Raw genomic sequence first — 21,586 nt, forward strand, 5'->3', positions numbered from 1 at the left:
TCAAGCTTCTTGAGTGTTGTAAGGGTTTGCACCCATTCAGGTAAGTGGGGAGTATTCCATTATACTCCTAACTTGTGCTTTGTGGATGGAGGATAGGCTTTGGGGAGTCAGGAGGTGAGTTACTCATTGCCGTATTCCTAGCCTCTGACCTGCATTTCTGAAGAAGGGTCTCAATCCAAAACATCAAACTTTCCTGCTCCTCTCATGCTGCTTGTCCTGCTGTGTTCATTCAGCTTCACACCGTGTTATCTCGTCAATATCCAGGCATGAACTGAAAAGTGGCAAGTGACACTTTTACAACACAAAATCTGGTTCACTAATAAGAGACAGTATAACCAACATCCCTTGATGTTCAATGGTGTTACCATCTCCTCACTATCAAAATCCTGGGGATTACCATTTACCAGAAACTCAACTGGACTCGTGGTATGAGCAGGTCAGAGGCTAGGAATTTCTGAAGAAGGGTCTCGATCCAAAATGTCAAACTTTCCTGCTCCTCTGATGCTACGTGGCCTGCTGTGTTCATGCAGCTTCACACCGTGTTTATCTCAGATTCCCCAGCATCAGCAGTTCCTACTATCTCATTGACCAGACTGGTTTGCACACGGACTGCATCAGTGTCTGAGGAGGTGCCTATGGTGTTCAACGTTGTGTAATCATTGGTGAACATCCCCACTTCTGATATATATACATAAATGTACTATATATAAAAAAAACAGAAATACTGATAATGGCCCAAGTTCTCAAATAATATATTATTGATCTACATCACATCTCCCTGCCATAGAAAGGGTATTTTTAAGAAGCATTTTCATTTTCTATTGTAATTTCATTATCAGTATTTCAGTTTTATATATATTAATGTATATTTACATGATTTACATGAAATGCACAAAGTCTTTCATATCTTACACAAGTCTTATAAATGGTCCTTCCAGGTTGAATACAACCAGTTCATCAATATATACAACACAATTGCAGAATCCTTCAGTGACCTTGTTGATTAACCCTTGAAAAATTGCAGGTGCATTTTTTATTCTAAATGGCATGACTTTTACATTGATGAAGTCCACTTGGGTTTACAAAAGCTGATATTTATTTGACCACTTCAGTCATTGAAGGTGGCCAACATGTAATTTATAAATCTACTTGTTATAATTAACTATGCTTGTTCAAATCTCTCAATACAGCTAATAGAATATACAATTAAATACAGCACCAGAACACGTCCTTTGGCGTGCCATGTCTGAATCCATATTTAAACTCGCTACTTAGTGCCCATGCATGGTGTCTATCCTTCTGTTAATCTCACATTCATGTGTCTATCAAGATACGCCTTAAACATCGCTAAACATGGCTGCTTCCACCAGCCACTGGTAGTGCGTTCCAGGACCCGACCTCTGTGTGTGAAAAATTTTCGCTGCATTTTTCCCCTAAACCTTCCCCTCTCACCTTGAAGCTGTGCCCTTGTGTGATTGACCTTTCCCACACTGGCAAAAAGCTTCTGACTGTCCACCTCATTTATGCCTCATCATTTACATTTTCCTCCAGATCATTTATATATATTACAAACAACAAAGGTTCCAGCACTGATCCCTGCTGAACGCCACAGCTCTGCAGTGGAATCAGATATCGTTTTGTCTTTGGTACTGTATTGACTTTGTGATAATCTATACATGATCATTGAGATCCATTTGATTTCAACACAGAGTTATATACTCATAGAGACATACAGTATGGTAACAGACCCTTCAGTCCAACCCGTCCATGCCATCCAGATATCCTAGATATATCTAGTCCCATTTGCTTGCAGATGACCCATATCCCTCTAAACACTTACTATTCATATACCATCCAGATACTTTTTAAATGTTATAATTGTTCCAGTCTCCACCACTTCCTCTGGCAGTTCATTCCATACATGCAATAACCTCTGTGTGAAAAGTTGCCCTTTAAGTCCCCTTTAAGTCTTTCCCCTCTCTCCTTAAACCTATGCCTCTAGTTTTGGACTCCTCCACCATGGGGAACAACTTTGTCTATCTACCCTATCCATGTCCCTTATGATTTTATAAACATCTAAAACGTCACCCCTCAGCCCCTGATGCTCCAGGGAAATTAGCCCCAGCCTATTCAGCCTCTCCCTGTAGCTCAAACCTGCCAACCCTGGCAACATCATTGTAAATCTTTTTTGAACCCTTTCAAGTTTCCCAACATCCTTTCAAAAGCAGGGAGACCAGAATTGCACACAGTATTCCACATCCTAAATTCCAGATATTGTGATTCAGTTCAATAATCTTCATTCTCTTTTGAGCTAACTTCTCTCAATTGAGACTGTAGGATATTGTTTTGCAGGTAATGCATCTCTTATATTAACATCACATATGATCAAAGATATTTTCCCTGACCTATTTACACAACTCATTTTATGATTCTGTAATTGTTTTGGTAAGCTACATTGATCGTTTTCTGGGAGATAGCATAATATTCCATTCAACATTTTAAGCAATTTTCCCACTCACTAAAGGCAGAGGCACTTGCCACTACCAGGATATTCCAGGATCCTAGTGCCATCTTTAGAAGGCTGTGTGCACCCAATCAAGCACTGTCAGTCTGGAGCTGCCTCATGACATTTACCTTGGATGTAACAGCAGAGGAGAAATTGGTGCCCTGCTTTTGTGGACAAACGTCGAAATTTAGCCCCTCACCCAAATGCAAGGAGAGGATCCTGACCCTGACTGGCCTGAGTGCCTGAATGATCGTGCCAAAGTCCCTGGATTGATATTGGTGGTGCTCTGATTAAAGGATGGCCGCCTTGACTGAGACATGGCCGTTTGCTTATAGCATATACTGTGCTTTGGCCATGTATGCTGTTGACACATGGCGCAGATGTGAGGTTTACACAGCATGGTGTTGTACAGTAACCTGCCCATCCTCTTACCTGTTGGCTGCTGACAATGGTGGCAAGTTTAGCGTACGCTCTAAAAGTCTAGTCAAAACAGAAGGACTGTGCACCTGTTAGCTCTGGCACAGGGAGCAAGCACTAAAAGACAAAGCAATGCTGTGAGCATCGAGGTGATTGCTATGTAAGTGCTAAGAAAGCAAGTGAGAAACCCTGAACTGCAGCCTGGTCCAATTGTGAGCTAGGCGATGGGAACATTAAAGTGCTGAAGTATACCATAGGTTGATTGGAGATGTGCCATAATATGTCGCATGACAGCTCCTGTGGACCGGGGGTACATGCAGCTGCTGCACTTGAGCATGCCCTGAATCATTGGTCCTGGGTATCCAACCAGACAGTTCCAGATGAGCAAGCAATAAACTGGTGTCACCAGATAACCAGCCTGACTTTCATGTCAGAAATTGTTGAGGTCTACTTTCTACTTAGCAGATAGTAGAATGGGTGAGTGCATGTTAATGAGATGTGATTAAGGAGTAATGATGGTGTTAATGAGTAATAATCATCCCCTTTCACCACTCACTAGTGAGAATCTTATCTCTATATGTGGAACTTAATTAGACATCTTACCTTGTTGTTCCCAACTTCCAGAAAGGCCTCACTAACTTTCTCACAAGATTCTCAAAGATTTCTCACCATAGTCGACATCATTGAAACAGCTATGCTGAGATATTGGTTCTGATTCAATTTATGAGTGTGCTGTTGATACAGCGCCCTCAATTCAGGGCTCATTTACTGCATTTCTGTATAGGAAGATGCTATTCTCATTCTCTTTATCTTCCTCCTTTTTCCTTAAGTTTTCAAAGATAGTGTCAGATAACGGAATTTCAGCATCACCTCCCTTTGCATACACTTCCCCTTCCAGTGTAATTCTATGGGCCTGAGATCTATTCACAGTACAGTCAAGAAACAATACAGATGTCTTTCTTGTAGCATCTTGATTTTTGTACCTCAGCCTTTGGTGAGACTAACATTTTAGTTCCAGCCAGGACATCCCCTAAAGTAAAATTAATAAATTTTATAGGGATTTGTTGCACAATTCCAATTCCAGCTTCTCTGTTTAATATCATTGCTGTTTAATCCAGCTGTATATAATGGAGATAATGGGAACTGCAGATGCTGGAGAATCCAAGATAACAAAGTGTGGAGCTGGATGAACACAGCAGGCCAAGCAGCATCTTAGGAGCACAAAAGCTGATGTTTCGGGCCTCCACCCTTCATCAGAGAGCTCACTGATGAAGGGTCTAGGCCCGAAACGTCAGCTTTTGTGCTCCTAAGATGCTGTTTGGCCTGTTGTGTTCATCCAGCTCCACACTTTGTTATCTTGTATATAATGGAGCCAGTTTATAATATCTGTGCATACCTCCTAAATATTTTGTTCTTCAGTAATCTTTCTGGAAAACAAATTCACTGACTAGCTCCAATAGTTTGTCAATAGCATTGGTTTACTTCCTTGATTGAAAGAATAAAGAAATGTCTCTTGTTTTGAAATATTCAGAATGTCTAGTGATCTGATTCTGTTTGGCTATAATCAAGGAAGAATTTTTTTGACTTCTGAGTTATCCCTCCGTTGTAAGTTCTGAGGGAACGTGTTCCACCTGTTCTACTGCTACAGCTTTAATGCTCATTTCCTTTCCTGATAAAGCCTTTTCTGAGGGTTCTTTTGACATTCTCAGTATTGTAATTTACTTTCCAGTAACTGGATTTAATATATACAATATAACAATGGAGGTATATTTTAAATTTCTTTTGCATGTTTAGGTTTATTCTTTTTCTTTTATCGATTTGGTGTCCTTCTGGTTGTTCTGTAAAACTAATATGTTTTCTATCCTTATTTTTCCAGTTTCTTTGTGATTCCCTTAGTGACTATCTCTCCACATGTCACTGCCTGGATGAGATATCATAGTTATTTGCTAGAATTGCTGTTTTTCAGGTCTTTTATACTTGATGCACCTCTAAATGTGTTTCATTGTTTACTGGGATATCATTTTAGATTTTTTCCACTGTCATGATTTCCCTTCTGTTCTCAATCTTTTTCACCAACTTCAATGATTGAAACCACTCATCCTACAACATTTCTTTTTGTTTTACAAATTCTACTAACATCTGATTAGCTTGCTTTCTTACAGTCAAAAATTTTAATCGATAAGCTTCAGAGACAATTCCAGAAGCATTGAGTGTCATCATTTTAAATAGTTCATTGTCAGTTGACTGCTCTGTTTCAAACTGGTGTGAACATTCATAGCTATACCAATGAGGACACTCTGTAACAATAAGGTCCAGACATCTTTTAACCGTTCTGACTTCACAGTGAATGACTTCAAAGCTTTCTATTCAAATGAAATGAAGTATCTTTCAATTCCAAACTCAGTAAATTTTGTCATTAAATACAATAATCTAGTTAAATAATTTTCCTCATTAGCGTTGTTCTCTGAACGACAGTCACTTTTTTTCTTCCTTTACTCTGAGCTTTTGTTCAGTCAAGTTTTCTAATATCTGATTTCTCCCTCTCTTTTGAATTCAAGCATTTTTAATCCTATTGCCCCTTCCATTGTACCTTTTCATCTCTTTCTTTCTCATTTTTGTTCTTTTTCTTCCATTTAGAGTTTTTTAAAATTTCCAACCGCTTCTTAGCTAAATTCTTTTAATACATCATTTTACATTTTCTCCTTTTAATTCTAAATGATGCAAATCACTATAAACGTCTTATCCTGCAACATCTTTTCCTCCCAGAAAAATCCTAGCACCAACAAAGGCCATTTTAAAATTTCAACCTGTGTATTATACTCTATAGCAACTCTCCTATGTTAATGCTCAGTACCACCATGTATTTATTTTTAATGATTCAGAATTCCTGTTAAATTCAAGGAGTTTTAATTTTGTAAAGAACTCCCGCTCTGCTATAATTTCAGCTGATGGTAACACCGGACATTTTTTTCTTTTAATTTACTGTGATGCTCAGTCACTGAATGTATTCACAAGAAGCTGCCAATGTATTTTTAATAAAAGAACATAACCGTTTATTGCACAAAGTAGAAACATGAATTATATCACAGTATATGAAAAATATTGGAACAATTTCATTACAGACATCAGAGAGAAAGATTTATCACTTTTATCACAGCAATATCCTTTACATGCGTTTAAAACTCAGTGAAGAGAGATCCCTCTCTCCACGCTTAATCTTCTTGCTTACTTATAAATATGTTTCTTTGCAGAAAATTCTGTGTATTCATTGTGTTCCATTCAAAGTTTAGTATCCCTCCCCAGGACCCTTAAAACCAGCTATTAAACTCAGCTCGCTATAATTCTTTAACATGGGTTTCCTAAACTCATGTCTTGAATAGCTTTGTAGGATATCTTCTTTTTGACAGTTCCAGAGGCTAGTGCTTCTGAAACTTACTTTTCGCTGACTCCCAAGCAATTCAGGATTTCTGTTCAGCCCCAACTGTTTGGAGATTGCTATTAACAGCAGTTCTGCTGTTACAGACCCCTTATTTCCCTATGAAGCTGTCTATTTCTCTAGGTGGCTTGCTGGTCATTTAGTTAAAATCGCACGATTTCTTGTAAATGTTGTCCTGAACTCACAGCTCCAAATGACTTTCTGTCTTTTTCAGAGCAAAAAAAGTCACCTCCCTACCATTCTCCCCCTGCTGCAGAACTGGGAACTATAATCTATTTTCCTCCACTTTAGAACACAGGTCCCCAAAAAAATGAACCTTCATCACAATCAACCAAGGGTAAATGCTATTTATGATGAGTTAGAATTCTTAAGAGAAATTAGGAGAATTGGGTTGAGAAACATGTTAGCTATGATCGAATGGCAGAGCAGACATGATGGCCTGAATGGCCTAATTCTGCTCCAATATCTGATGGTCTTAAAGGACCATGTCTTAAGTTTAGATTTTACAGATTATTTCAATTATATTGAATTTTATACTCAATATGTTCAAAGGCAAAATACAGTAGATGTCCCTAGACATTTAGAGTAGCATGTAAAAAGCTCACTAAAGTATCGTAATCATATACAAAAAGTAATGAAAATGCTGACTGAGGGCAATCCTTTCTGACAAGAGGGCTAGAATGTAATACAGATAAACTTATTCCACACAATACAGAGCCATAGTTTGGTCGTGTGTGGAGCACTGCGTACACTTCTGAGCATCACACGTTGTAAGGATATTGAATTAAAATTACTAAAAAGTAAATTATAAAAGCTATTCAGTTATAACAAGAATGAATAAACATGAGAAATTCGAACACCTTTATATTAGAAATATTATTTCTGATGACTTCAGATTAGAGTCCCTAAATAACACCTCGATGGGTCAAATGGCCTGCTTCCACACTCGGGATTCAGTGAACACCCATGTGTTTATACGGCAGGGAAATTATTGGAAAATATTGAACAGTATCTATTGACATTTCTCTAAATTTTTCTATTTGAAACAAAACAAAATAATTCCTGAAGCACAGTTTTTGTGAATGTTCGGCAGAAAACTTTATCTCACTTTTTTTTTAATCCCACAACTGCCTCTTCCATAAGGAAACCTTGTTCCTCACAATCCAAACACTGACTTCCAAATTCTGACTTTGCTTAGTCTTTAATTGTCCCTCTGTTGTAAGTGTATGCTGATTAGATGTATGAAGCCTCACATTATTCTGCAAAATATCTTCAAAGAGGTGAAGATTATGCATAAAACAGTGGAAATGAAAATTGTGTGAGGTTCTGTAATAGCTGGACAACCTGCAAAGCCAGTTTTATAGCTGACCAATAGATTGATTGTTCATTCAAACTATGTATCTTAAGTTCGTGCTGCTTTTTGTGCGAAAGAGTTCCACACTTGTATCTCCTTTTCAACACATCACACTCCTGAATTATCCTCCGACACTTCCGCCACTTACAATCCGACCCCACCACCCAAGACATTTTTCCATCCCCACCCCTGTCTGCTTTCCGGAGAGACCACTCTCTCCGTGACTCCCTTGTTCGCTCCACACTGCCCTCCAACCCCACCACACCCGGCACCTTCCCCTGCAACCGCAGGAAATGCTACACTTGTCCCCACACCTCCTCCCTCACCCCCATCCCAGGCCCCAAGATGACATTCCACATTAAGCAGAGGTTCACCTGCACATCTGCCAATGTGATATACTGCATCCACTGTACCCGGTGCGGCTTTCTCTACATTGGGGAAACCAAGCGGAGGCTTGGGGACCGCTTTGCAGAACACCTCCGCTCAGTTCGCAACAAACAACTGCACCTCCCAGTCGCAAACCATTTCCACTCCCCCTCCCATTCTCTTGATGACATGTCCATCATGGGCCTCCTGCACTGCCACAATGATGCCACCCGAAGGTTGCAGGAACAGCAACTCATATTCCGCCTGGGAACCCTGCAGCCATATGGTATCAATGTGGACTTCACCAGTTTCAAAATCTCCCCTTCCCCCACTGCATCCCTAAACCAGCCCAGTTCATCCCCTCCCCCCACTGCACCACACAACCAGCCCAGCCCTTCCCCCCCACCCACTGCATCCCAAAACCAGTCCAACCTGTCTCTGCCTCCCTAACCGGTTCTTCCTCTCACCCATCCCTTCCTCCCACCCCAAGCCGCACCCCCAGCTACCTACTAACCTCATCCCACCTCCTTGACCTGTCCGTCTTCCCTGGACTGACCTATCCCCTCCCTACCTCCCCACCTACACCCTCTCCACCTATCTTCTTTACTCTCCATCTTCGGTCCGCCTCCCCCTCTCTCCCTATTTATTCCAGTTCCCTCCCCCCATCCCCCTCTCTGATGAAGGGTCCAGGCCCGAAACGTCAGCTTTTGTGCTCCTGAGATGCTGCTTGGCCTGCTGTGTTCATCCAGCCTCACATTTTATTATCTTGGAATCTCCAGCATCTGCAGTTCCCATTATCTCTGACACTCCTGAATGGCCTGGCTCAAATTTAAAGGTTATTTCCACTTGTCCAAGCAATGTTCTTCAAGTAGCTGAGAAACCTGCACAAACTCCATCGTCGTCTGCCACACGATTTCCATTCTGTTTTAAGTATCACACTGATCCCAGACTGCCTCACCCATGGAAATAGTTGCTCTATCTATTCTATCATTTCCTTTCAAAATCCTACAACTGAAGTCACCTCTTAATTCCTTGCTATTCCATCGAGTACAACCCAGTTTATGTAGTTAACACTCACGCATATCGGAGAACTCTCAACAACTTTGTTCCTCAGTGTGTTGCTCACAGTGCTCTAGACATGGTCACACCAGGATTTCTTACTGCTGAAGCAAGACTTCCTCAAATGTTATATCCTAGCCCTCTAATGTGAAAAGATAATACCCTATTAACCTTTTGACCATTTTTTGTTCCTGATTATTATCTTCAATGATCGCTGTAATATTTTGGCTCTATTATTCTGCAACACATAAAATTTTTCATGCTATCCTGAGGTATATGAAGTCAAGCGTTATGGATGGACCTGTTCTATTAAACCAATCACTTCAGATTACTGCCAGAATAATTGGTGTTTTATATATAATGCTTTTCCATAAAACAACACTGTTTATTTACCTGTGAAACTTTTCCAGTTGTTTCATTGAAAAGAACTCACTCATGACTTAATTGTCATTTCTGGCTGGTTGAGTGATGCAAGATTAAAGGGCCACATGGCCTATTCCTGCACTTATTTCCTATGTCTCTATGAAAAGTTCAATGAGCCGTCCACCCTCCTTTTCAGAGCTAGTGGTGGAGGTAGCCTGTGGAAGGCTCATCAAAATTTTAAAGCTTAATCTTTGCAGGAATTGCTTGATTATTAACAGAGATTATTGTATTTTCACTTACATATTGTGCAGGTGTTTATTTTCATTTCAAGTAATACGTGAGTATAACAGAACACGAAGCAAGCTCAGAAGGTGGTTTCAAGATAATAAACTGTGAGGCTGGATGAACACAGCAGGCCAAGCAGCATCTCAGGAGCACAAAAGCTGACGTTTCGGGCCTAGACCCTTCATCAGAGAGGGGGATGGGGAGAGGGAACTGGAATAAATAGGGAGAGAGGGGGAGGCGGACCGAAGATGGAGAGTAAAGAAGATAGGTGGAGAGAGTGTAGGTGGGGAGGTAGGGAGGGGATAGGTCAGTCCAGGGAAGACGGACAGGTCAAGGAGGTGGGATGAGGTTAGTAGGTAGCTGGGGATGCGGCTTGGGGTGGGAGGAAGGGATGGGTGAGAGGAAGAACCGGTTAGGAGGCAGAGACAGGTTGGACTGGTTTTGGGATGCAGTGGGTGGGGGGGAAGGGCTGGGCTGGTTGTGTGGTGCAGTGGGGGGAGGGGATGAACTGGGCTGGTTTAGGAATGCAGTAGGGGAAGGGGAGATTTTGAAACTGGTGAAGTCCACAATGATACCATATGGCTGCAGGGTTCCCAGGCGGAATATGAGTTGCTGTTCCTGCAACCTTCGGGTGGCATCATTGTGGCACTGCAGGAGGCCCATGATGGACATGTCATCTAGAGAATGGGAGGGGGAGTGGAAATGGTTTGCGACTGGGAGGTTCAGTTGTTTGTTGCGAACTGAGCGGAGGTGTTCTGCAAAGTGGTCCCCAAGCCTCCGCTTGGTTTCCCCAATGTAGAGGAAGCCGCACCGGGTACAGTGGATGCAGTATACCACATTGGCAGATGTGCAGGTGAACCTCTGCTTAATGTGGAATGTCATCTTGGGGCCTGGGATAGGGGTGAGGGAGGAGGTGTGGGGACAAGTGTAGCATTTCCTGCGGTTGCAGGGGAAGGTGCCGGGTGTGGTGGGGTTGGAGGGCAGTGTGGAGCGAACAAGGGAGTCACGGAGAGAGTGGTCTCTCCGGAAAGCTGACAGGGGAGGGGATGGAAAAATGTCTTGGGTGGTGGGGTCGGATTGTAAATGGCGGAAGTGTCGGAGGATAATGCGTTGTATCCGGAGGTTGGTAGGGTGGTGTGTGAGAACGAGGGGGATCCTCTTGGGGCGGTTGTGGCGGGGGCGGGGTGTGAGGGATGTGTTGGGAACCCTGCAGCCATATGGTATCAATGTGGACTTCACCAGTTTCAAAATCTCCCCTTCCCCTACTGCATCCCTAAACCAGCCCAGTTCATCCCCTCCCCCCACTGCACCACACAACCAGCCCAGCTCTTCCCCCCCACCCACTGCATCCCAAAACCAGTCCAACCTGTCTCTGCCTCCTAACCGGTTCTTCCTCTCACCCATCCCTTCCTCCCACCCCAAGCCGCACCCCCAACTACCTACTAACCTCATCCCACCTCCTTGACCTGTCCGTCTTCCCTGGACTGACCTATCCCCTCCCTACCTCCCCACCTACACTCTCTCCACCTATCTTCTTTACTCTCCATCTTCGGTCCGCCTCCCCCTCTCTCCCTATTTATTCCAGTTCGCTCTCCCCATCCCCCTCTCTGATGAAGGGTCTCGGCCCGAAACGTCAGCTTTTGTGCTCCTGAGATGCTGCTTGGCCTGCTGTGTTCATCCAGCCTCACAGTTTATTATCTTGGAATTCTCCAGCATCTGCAGTTCCCATTATCTCAGAAGGTGGTTTGCTGCTTTTCCATATTAAAATTTGATGTTTTCCTGTATACTACTGTGGCAGAGTGAGCTACTTCCATAAACGTGATCTAATGTTATGGAAGTGTAAATCCTCTCCATTAACATATAATTTTCATACTAGACACACATAATTCTGATAAAGTTTGGACATAATGGTAACACTTAGTAAATGACACACAACATTACAAGTTGTAATGTTCAAAGTTTTGTTGAAATTGTTAACAACAGACATGTTCCCTTTGCATTGCATGTTTGTGGAATATCTGGTCAGAGCCTGGCTTTCCATTGAATGTTTATGGATCCTATCATTACTGTTGGTACAACGAAGACTTTTGACATTGTACTCTGTGTTAGCAAACAGCCAGCCTACTGGCCCATTTTCACGCCTGCCTGTAAGGATGCACAGTGACTAGTTAGGTGAAGTGATTACAGTGTTTTTGGTTTTTATTATCCCAGACCTTTTAATGGTTAATGGATCAAGGTAGTTAGCAGCATCTCCTTGGGAATGTCCACTCTGCCCATGCTTCCTAATTGAGGCCGATATAGATGAAGATTTGCAAAGGGACAAGACAGTACCTCAGACAGAAAGGAAACAGTTTATTTTAGCTTTGCTCAAGCCTCAACAAGAAACTTTGTCATCAGCTGGCTTTTCCCCTGTACTATAGGTACTATTATGTCTAAGGCAGTTAACAGTTATGTTCACTGGGGGTAGGTTGAGGCCCCTGACTGACTACAATTAGACTCTAAACATGTCATCATTAGATTCACTGTCTGCTTTGCAAGATTATTCTGGGGAACTTTTACTTTGATGGTATTCCATTCAAATAATAGCATAAACTCTAGCACTTACTGAAGGAACGCCTGCGACACATAATATCCTGGAAAAACTTACATTTAACGTAATCCTTGTGTACAATTTCAGGGGGTGAGGGGAGTGCAGCTCCTTCAATAGAATCTTGTTTTAAAAGCTAATTTTATATAGGAACTATTGCTGAAGAGCAAAGGGCCATGGGAACTGTTTTTCAGGTTAGAATTTTGGTTGTTTGATTTTGCTAAACTTTTATAAATTTAACCAGAAACTGTTTTCAGAAATGAACAATAGAATAAGTTAGGAGCAGACGGAGCAGCAATCGTGGGTTTAACTCTTTGAGACCAGCAGTTTCATGTTTGCATCAAAACGAAAAACAGAAGAACATTTCAGTTGTTGCCTTATACAGAGAGTGTTACAGGAATGACATTTCTGTATTCTCAGGGGTTTTAAAACCCACAAAGGAAAATAACACAAGTGGTTAAAGGAGGAGATAGGCCATCTGGCTGCCTTCCTAACAGAACAGCTTTTACAGAGGAAGATTTGACTTTCTCTCCTTATTATTGATGCTTAATCCCCTAAAATTGCAAGCAGGAGTTGTGCTATGGGTCAACATCAACATAAACCTTCCAGAAGAGTTATAATGCTATTTGATTAGGGGGCATATCATACCTTCATCTAATTCTGTCTTTACCCAAATTCAGCCACCCCCACATGCACCACATAAATACCACACCCAACTGCACACATAAACACACATCATGTACACAGTCCTCACCCTATATACACCCTTACATTCACACACCCTTCACCACCTCCACACATACTACACCTCTTACCCCAATACAGACACTCCAAATCTACAACATATACACTCCACCCTGCATATATAAAACTCCAATGATCAACAGATACTGTCCATACACTCACCAACCTCCCTACGCTCTCAGACACACTTCTCCCAGATATACTCCAATCCTCATACAAACTCATGTTTTACAAATAACCGCCACCACACACACACTGCATGGCCATATTCTCTCACATATACACATTCACATTTCTCCAAAGGTGCTCTATGCATCCACAATCCACACATGTGCACATTTCTCACACACTCACTTGCACACATTTAACCACATCTCCTCTCACACATATAAAAAGCCCCCACACGTTTGTCCCTGACACATGGTTTGCATGTTTGCTGAAGATAGAAAATGTCTATTCAAGAAGTTCCTGGCATATCGAATATCGAATATGCTTTGATGGAACAAGTTGTCTTTTGCAGCCCACGTTTATATATTTTTATATGCTTGGGCACTTCATAAAATATGCACGCATCTTGCACAAATATGGGCACACACACTCCAAAAGTGAATAAAGAAGTGGAATTAGCTATAACCCTCCAGCTGACTCTTTATATCCTTTAAGTCCTTGAGACACCAAAAATCCACCTCAGCCTCAATTACATGCAATGATGGCACATTCATCTCTCTGTGGGATAGAGAATTCTAAAGATTTATAACCCTTTCAGTGAAAACTTTTCACCTGCTCTCAGTCCTAAATGATTGCCCCTTATCCTGAAACTGTTCTACATTCCCCTGTTGGAATAAGTCTAACCTGTCATGTTCCTTCAGAATCTTGTACGTTTCAAAAAGTTCACCTCATTCTTCTAACTCCCAGAAAATTTAGGCAGAATTTGCTCAGCTTCTAAACATAGGACAGTATTTTCATTCCAGGGACTAATCTAGTGACTTTTGCTGTCATGCCTCTAGTGCAGTGTATCTTATATCTGGAGATTAAAAAAAAACAAAATTTAGTACTGTTGGTGTCAAATGGAGAATTTCAAATGGTTTCACTCATCCCAGTTCAAGGATCATGGTAGCCAATTGTAAAGCTTCGTTTGTAATATTGGATGGAAAGCAGCTCGCCCAGACTCATTTTAAAGAGCATTATCTCTCAGTGCCCCATTTGAAGATGTGATGTTTAATCAAGTCCATTTTTAACATAACTAAGAACTCTAAGGAAACTTTAACTTTTACGTTGTCAATTCTGTTGATTTTCTGAAAATACTGCTATTTGAGCGCTGAATGCTGGTGATTTTAGTCGGAGATTGAGCTAATTGCAGTTACTGATTTGGAGTGAATGCAGAAGTTGAACTAAAGAGACACAGAAGCTGTGAACGTTAGTGGTTGTATTTACAAGCCCAAACTGCTGCCTGATGTTTTAAGCTGCTTCATTCAATGTTGTTTAAATTTAATTACTTTATACTTGGAATCACATTGGCTGTAAATTCATGCTTTAATAGGTTTTTGGGGTTGCTTGATTCAAATTGTTGGATTATATTTTATTAATCACCAAATATCAGGCGTGGCTCTGTGCATTACACTCTCACTTCTGAATCACAAAGTTCCAGCCTTACTCCAGAATTTCAGCATGCAAATTAGATTCCCTACAGTGTGGAAACAGGTCCTTCGGCCCAACAAGTCCACACTGCCCTTTTTGAAGCATCCCAACCAAACACATCCTCATCACCCTATAACCCACACGCCCCTGAACACCACGGGCAATTTAGCACGGCTAATCCGCCTAGCCTGCACATCTTTGGACTGTGGGAGGAAACCAGATCACCTGGAGGAAACCCACGCAGACACGGGGAGAATGTGCAAACTCCACACAGACAGTCACCTGATGCTGGAATCGAACCCGGGCCCCTAGCGCTGTGAGGCTGCAGTGCTAACCACTGAACCACCGTGCTGCCCTATTAATGCTAAAAATTAATGCTAACACCACACTGTATTACTGAGGTAATGTTGGAAGGTCAGTACAGAGGCAGTGCTGTGCTGGTGGAGAGACAGTAGGACTATAAAAACAGGGGTAGGCCATCCAGCCCCTTATAGCCCTTCTAACACCTGTGAGATCATGGCTGATCTGTGGCGTAACTTGATATATCTGCCTTTGGCCCATATCCCTTATTACTTTTGCTTATTAAATATTTATCTCTCAGATTTAAAATTAATAGCTTATCCAGCATCCACTGCCATTGTGGAATAAAGTTTCAAACATCTACAGACCTCTTTACTAACATCTCTCCTGAATGGTCTGGCCCTAATTCTCAGACTATATCTCTTAATTTTGGAATTCCCAACCAGTTGAAATGGTCTTGTTTTTGTCTTCCCTGTATTTTCATATCTTGAAGACTTCGATCAGATCACCTCATAATCTTGTAAATTTGAGTTTATGTAGTTTATCCTCATAACTCTGAAGTCCAGGTATCATTCTTGTAAGCATACATTGTACCCACTCTAAAACCAATCTATCCTTCTTAAGGTGTGGTTCCCAGATCTGCTCACATGACAACAAATGAAGTCTAACCAGTGTTTTGTATAACTGCAGCATAACGTCTGTATCCTTGTACTCCAGTTCTCTAGAAATAAAGGCCAGCTTCCATTAACTTGCTTGACTATTTTCTGCACCTGCAACTGAACCCCAATATTTCATTGGACACTCATTATTTTTAACTTCATACCATATAGAAAGTACCCTGAACCACCCTTTTTCAGTCCAAAATAGACAACCTAACACTTGCCTATATTGAACTACATCTGCCACAGTTTTGCCCATTCACTTCGTCTATCAATTTACCTTTGTAATTTTATGCTATTGTTTATACTGTCTACAGTACTGCGTAACTTTGTGTCATCAGCAGATTTGGATATATGACTTTCTATGCCATTATCCAAGTCATTAATAAATAATGTGAATACTTAAGGTTCTAATACAGATTCTTGTGTGACACCACTGGTCACATCCTGCCAATTTGAGTGCCTACCCATTATCCTTAACCTCTGTCACCCACCACTCAACCACTTTGCCAGCCAAAAAATTGCCAAAGAACTGCGGATGCTGGAAATCAGAAATAAAATCAGAAATTGCTGCAAAAACTCAGCAGGTCAGGCAGCATCTGTGAAGAGAGAGCAGAGTTCACGTTTTGGGTTCCAGTGAACCTTCTTAAAGATGCTGCCCGACCTGATGGGTTTTTCTGGCAATTTCTGATTTTCCCAAACATGTCAGTAATTCACTCTGAATACCGTGGACTTCTGCCTCACTTAACAGTTTTTATTTACTTTATCACATGCCTTCTGGAAGTCCGTACAACAACATCCATCGACATCCCCCTTTCCACTATTTTAGTCATCTCTTCAGAAATAGAACATAGAGAACATAGAACATAGAACAGTACAGCACAGAACAGGCCCTTCAGCCCACAATGTTGTGCCGACCATTGATCCTCATGTATGCACCCTCAAATTTCTGTGACCATATACATGTCCAGCAGTCTCTTAAATGACCCCAATGACCTTGCTTCCACAACTGCTGCTGGCAACGCATTCCATGCTCTCACAACTCTCTGCGTAAAGAACCTGCCTCTGACATCCCCTCTATACTTTCCACCAACCAGCTTAAAACTATGACCCCTCGTGCTAGCCATTTCTGCCCTGGGAAATAGTCTCTGGCTATCAACTCTATCTATGCCTCTCATTATCTTGTATACCTCAATTAGGTCCCCTCTCCTCCTCCTTTTCTCCAATGAAAAGAGACCGAGCTCAGTCAACCTCTCTTCATAAGATAAGCCCTCCAGTCCAGGCAGCATCCTGGTAAACCTCCTCTGAACCCTCTCCAAAGCATCCACATCTTTCCTATAATAGGGCGCCCAGAACTGGACGCAGTATTCCAAGTGCGGTCTAACCAAAGTTTTATAGAGCTGCAACAAGATCTCACGACTCTTAAACTCAATCCCCCTGTTAATGAAAGCCAAAACACCATATGCTTTCTTAACAACCCTGTCCACTTGGGTGGCCATTTTAAGGGATCTATGTATCTGCACACCAAGATCCCTCTGTTCCTCCACGCTGCCAAGAATCCTATCCTTAATCCTGTACTCAGCTTTCAAATTCGACCTTCCAAAATGCATCACCTCGCATTTATCCAGGTTGAACTCCATCTGCCACCTCTCAGCCCATCTCTGCATCCTGTCAATGTCCCGCTGCAGCCTACAACAGCCCTCTACACTGTCAACGACACCTCCGACCTTTGTGTCGTCTGCAAACTTGCTGACCCATCCTTCAATCCCCTCGTCCAAGTCATTAATAAAAATTACAAACAGTAGAGGCCCAAGGACAGAGCCCTGTGGAACTCCACTCACCACTGACTTCCAGGCAGAATATTTTCCTTCTACTACCACTCGCTGTCTTCTGTTGGCCAGCCAATTCTGTATCCAAGCAGCTAAGTTCCCCTGTATCCCATTCCTCCTGACCTTCTGAATGAGCCTACCATGGGGAACCTTATCAAATGCCTTACTGAAGTCCATATACACCACATCCACAGCTCGACCCTCATCAACTTTTCTAGTCACATCCTCAAAAAACTCGATAAGGTTTGTAAGGCATGACCTACCCCTCACAAAGCCGTGTTGACTGTATTTGATCAAGCCATGCTCTTCCAGATGGTCATAAATCTTATCCCTCAGAATCCTTTCTAACACCTTGCAGACGACAGACGTGAGACTTACCGGTCTATAATTGCCGGGGATTTCCCTATTTCCTTTCTTGAAGAGAGGAATTACATTTGCCTCTCTCCAGTCCTCAGGTACGACTCCAGTGGCGAGCGAGGATGCAAAGATCTTCGCAAGTGGTGAAGCAATTGCATTTCTCGCTTCCCAAAGCAGCCGAGGACAAATCTGATCCGGGCCTGGCGACTTGTCAATCTTAATGTTTGACAAAATTTTCAGCACGTCAGCTTCGTCTATCTCTATCCATTCCAGCATGTATACCTGCTCTTCAAAGGTTTCATTCACTACAAAGTTCGTTTCTTTCGTAAAGACAGAAGCAAAAAACTCATTTAGGGCTTCCCCTACCTCCTCAGGCTCCACACACAAGTTCCCTATGCTATCCCTGATCGGCCCTACTCTTTCTTTGACCATTCTCTTATTCCTCACGTAAGTGTAAAATGCCTTTGTGTTTTCCCGGATTCCTTCTGCCAAGCCTTTCTCGTGCCCCCTCCTGGCTCTCCTCAGACCATTTTTGAGCTCCTTCCTTGCCTGCATGTAATCCTCTCTAGCTGAACTTGACCCTAGCTTCCTCCACCTTATGTAAGCTACCTTCTTCCTTTTCACTAGAAGCTCCACCGCTCTCGTCATCCAAGGTTCCCTAATCTTACCCCTTCTTGCCTGTCTCAGAGGGACATATTTACTCATCACTCCCAACAACTGTTCCTTAAACCGTCTCCACATGTCGATAGTTCCCTTACCATGGAACAACTGCTCCCAGTCCATGCTTCCTAACTCATGTCTAATCGCATCATAGTTTCCTCTTCCCCAATTAAATATCCTCCCATTCTGCCTAATCCTCTCCTTCTCCATAGCTATGTAGAATGTGAGGCAGTTATGGTCACTATCACCAAAATGCTCTCCCACCACAAGATCTGATACCTGCCCTGGCTCGTTTCCGAGCACCAAGTCTAGAATGGCCTCTCCCCTCGTCGGCCTGTCAACGTACTGCGTTAGGAAACCCTCCTGAACACACCTTACAAAAACAGCTCCATTCAAATCTTCTGCTCTAAGGAGGTTCCAATCAATATTAGGAAAGTTAAAGTCACCCATTACAACAACCCTACTGCGTGCGCACTTTTCCAAAATCAGTCGACCTATGCTTTCTTCAATCTCCCTGCTGCTATTGGGGGGCCTGTAGTAAACCCCTAACGAGGTGACTACTCCCTTGCTGTTCCTAATTTCCACCCATACTGACTCAGTCGGCAGATCTTCCTCGACAAAGGAAGCTTCTGTAGCTGTGATACCCTCTCTGATTAGTAGTGCTACACCCCCTCCTCTTTTTCCCCCCTCCCTATTCTTTTTAAATGTTCTAAACCCTGGAACATCCAGCAACCATTCCTGCCCCTGAGAAACCCATGTCTCTGTTATGGCCACAACATCATAGCACCAGGTACTGATCCATGCTCTAAGTTCATCACTTTTATTCCTGATACTCCTTGCATTAAAGCAAACACACTTTAACCGATCCCTTGGTTCCTTCCCAGGAAAATCCTTCCCACTAGCTGGTCTACCTCTTGCTACTGCCTCACCTGCATCAACGCTCACCTCTGGTATACAGCTCAGGTTCCCACCCCCCTGCCATACTAGTTTAAACCCTCTCGAACTACTCGAGCAAACCTTCCACCCAGGACATTGGTCCCCTTCCAGTTCAGATGCAACCCGTCCTTCTTGTACAGGTCCCACCTTCCCCAGAAGGCATCCCAATTATCAACATATCTGAAGCCCTCCCTCCTACACCAGCTGCGTAGCCACGTGTTCAGCTGCGCCCGCTCCCTGTTCCTCACCTCACTATCTCGTGGCACCGGTAGTAAACCAGAGAACACTACTCTGTTCGTCCTGCTCTGCAGCTTCCATCCTAACTCCCTGAAATCACTTTTTATATCCTCAAACCTATTTCTGGCTATATCATTTGTGCCAATATGTAACACGATTTCTGGCTGTTCGCCCTCCCCTTTTAGAACTTCATACACCCGATCGGAGACGTCCCGGACCCTGGCACCAGGGAGGCAACATACCTTCCGGGAATCCCGATCTTGCCCACAAAATCTCCTGTCGATTCCCCGAACTATCGAGTCCCCTACCACAAGTACTTTTCTATTCTGCCCCCTTCCCTTCTTTGCCACAGTGTCAGGCTCAGTGCCAGAGAACTGACTACTATGGCTTTCCTCTGGTAGGTCATCCCCCCCCAGCAGTATCCAAAACGGTATACTTATTGCTGAGGGGAATGCCCACAGGGGATCTCTGCACTGTCTGTCTGTCCCCTTTCCTCCCCCTAACTGTAACCCATCTGTCCTCGTCCTGAGCCTTAGGAGTGACCAACTCCCGATAACTCCTCTCAATTACCCCCTCTGCCTCCCGAATGATCCGTAGTTCATCCAGCTCCAGCTCCATTTCCCTAAATATCAGTGAGATTTGTCAGCTGTGAACCATGAAACCTGTTATGGATCCATTCTAGCTTTTCCTGATTAACTGAACATTTTTAAGGTGTTCAGTTACCCCACCTTTGATGAAAGGCTAACAATTTCTCCACCACAGATGTTAAGCTGACTAGTGTGTAATTCCCTGGTTTGCCTCTTTTGCCCTTCTTCAAAAGATGAAACACTGCGTTGTCAGAGGGTCAGTGATGAGGGAGCGTTCCACTGTTGGAGGGTCAGTACAGACTGAACACTGCAATGCTGGAGTGTCAGTACTGAGGGAGCCCTGCACTGTTTGAGGTGTTAGTTCGAGGGGCACTGCACTGTCAGAGGTGCTGTTTTTCAGATGCGACATTAAATTGAGGTCCCATCTGTCTTTGGGTTAGCATGAGATATTCATGGCACTGTTCAGCAGAATAGCTGAAGAGTTAGCCCTGGTGTTGTGATCAATATTTATCACTTCATTAACACAAAGAAAGCAGAATATTTGGTCATTATCATGATGCTAGTTGTAGGAATTTGCATATTGGCTGTTGCACTTACTCATTACAGCTGTGACAGCTCTTAAAAGGTGTTTCATTAACTGAAAAATTTTGAGAAGTCGGTGCTCATGTAAAGCATTATGCAAGTATAAGTCTGTCCAGCTATCAAAGACAACTTTGTATTATCAGGAGTCAACTTGCACCCACTATTGAATTTAGAATTCATCAGCGTGCACTCTTCTGATTAAAGAATGAATGAAGAGACATTTCATTTTCTGCTCTCTCTACCATTTTTCCTATCATGTTCTGAATTTGTACATTCAACAACTTGTGATACCCAGGAAAATATGGGACTTGAATCCTGCTAAACTCAAGGAGTTCCCCAACTCTGTAATAGAGAGCAGGAGACCTATCTGTCTGTTGACAATGTAAATGAGCGTAAAAGTATTAATATTCTTATAAGTACTGGATTTAAGATGTTAGTGACAGTAAGAAATTCCATTACGTCACAGCTCAAGTCAGCTGTTCTGCTTTCACAGCAAAACTCATTCAACAACCTTTAACTTTATTCTCATCAAATACTGATGACCACTATTTGTACTTTTTTGGCAAACATGGAAAGACGATCAGGCAGTTCTAATGCAGACTGAGTGATCGACAAAAGGAGTGGAATTCTGGATAAGGCAGTGATGGCAAATCTTTCGACTGAAAAAGAAAATGCAGAAATGCA

At 42.6% G+C, this 21,586-nt stretch overlaps 1 protein-coding gene across 2 annotated transcripts in view; it reads left to right on the forward strand.

Annotated features, from left to right (window-relative positions):
* The window catches only part of LOC125466459 (zinc finger protein Aiolos-like), a 198,992-nt gene that overhangs the window by 8,159 nt on the left and 169,247 nt on the right, over positions 1–21,586 (forward strand). The gene's annotated exons all lie outside the window — the stretch shown is intronic.

The sequence above is a fragment of the Stegostoma tigrinum genome, chromosome 31, assembly GCF_030684315.1.
Source record: "Stegostoma tigrinum isolate sSteTig4 chromosome 31, sSteTig4.hap1, whole genome shotgun sequence".
NCBI lineage: Eukaryota > Metazoa > Chordata > Chondrichthyes > Orectolobiformes > Stegostomatidae > Stegostoma > Stegostoma tigrinum.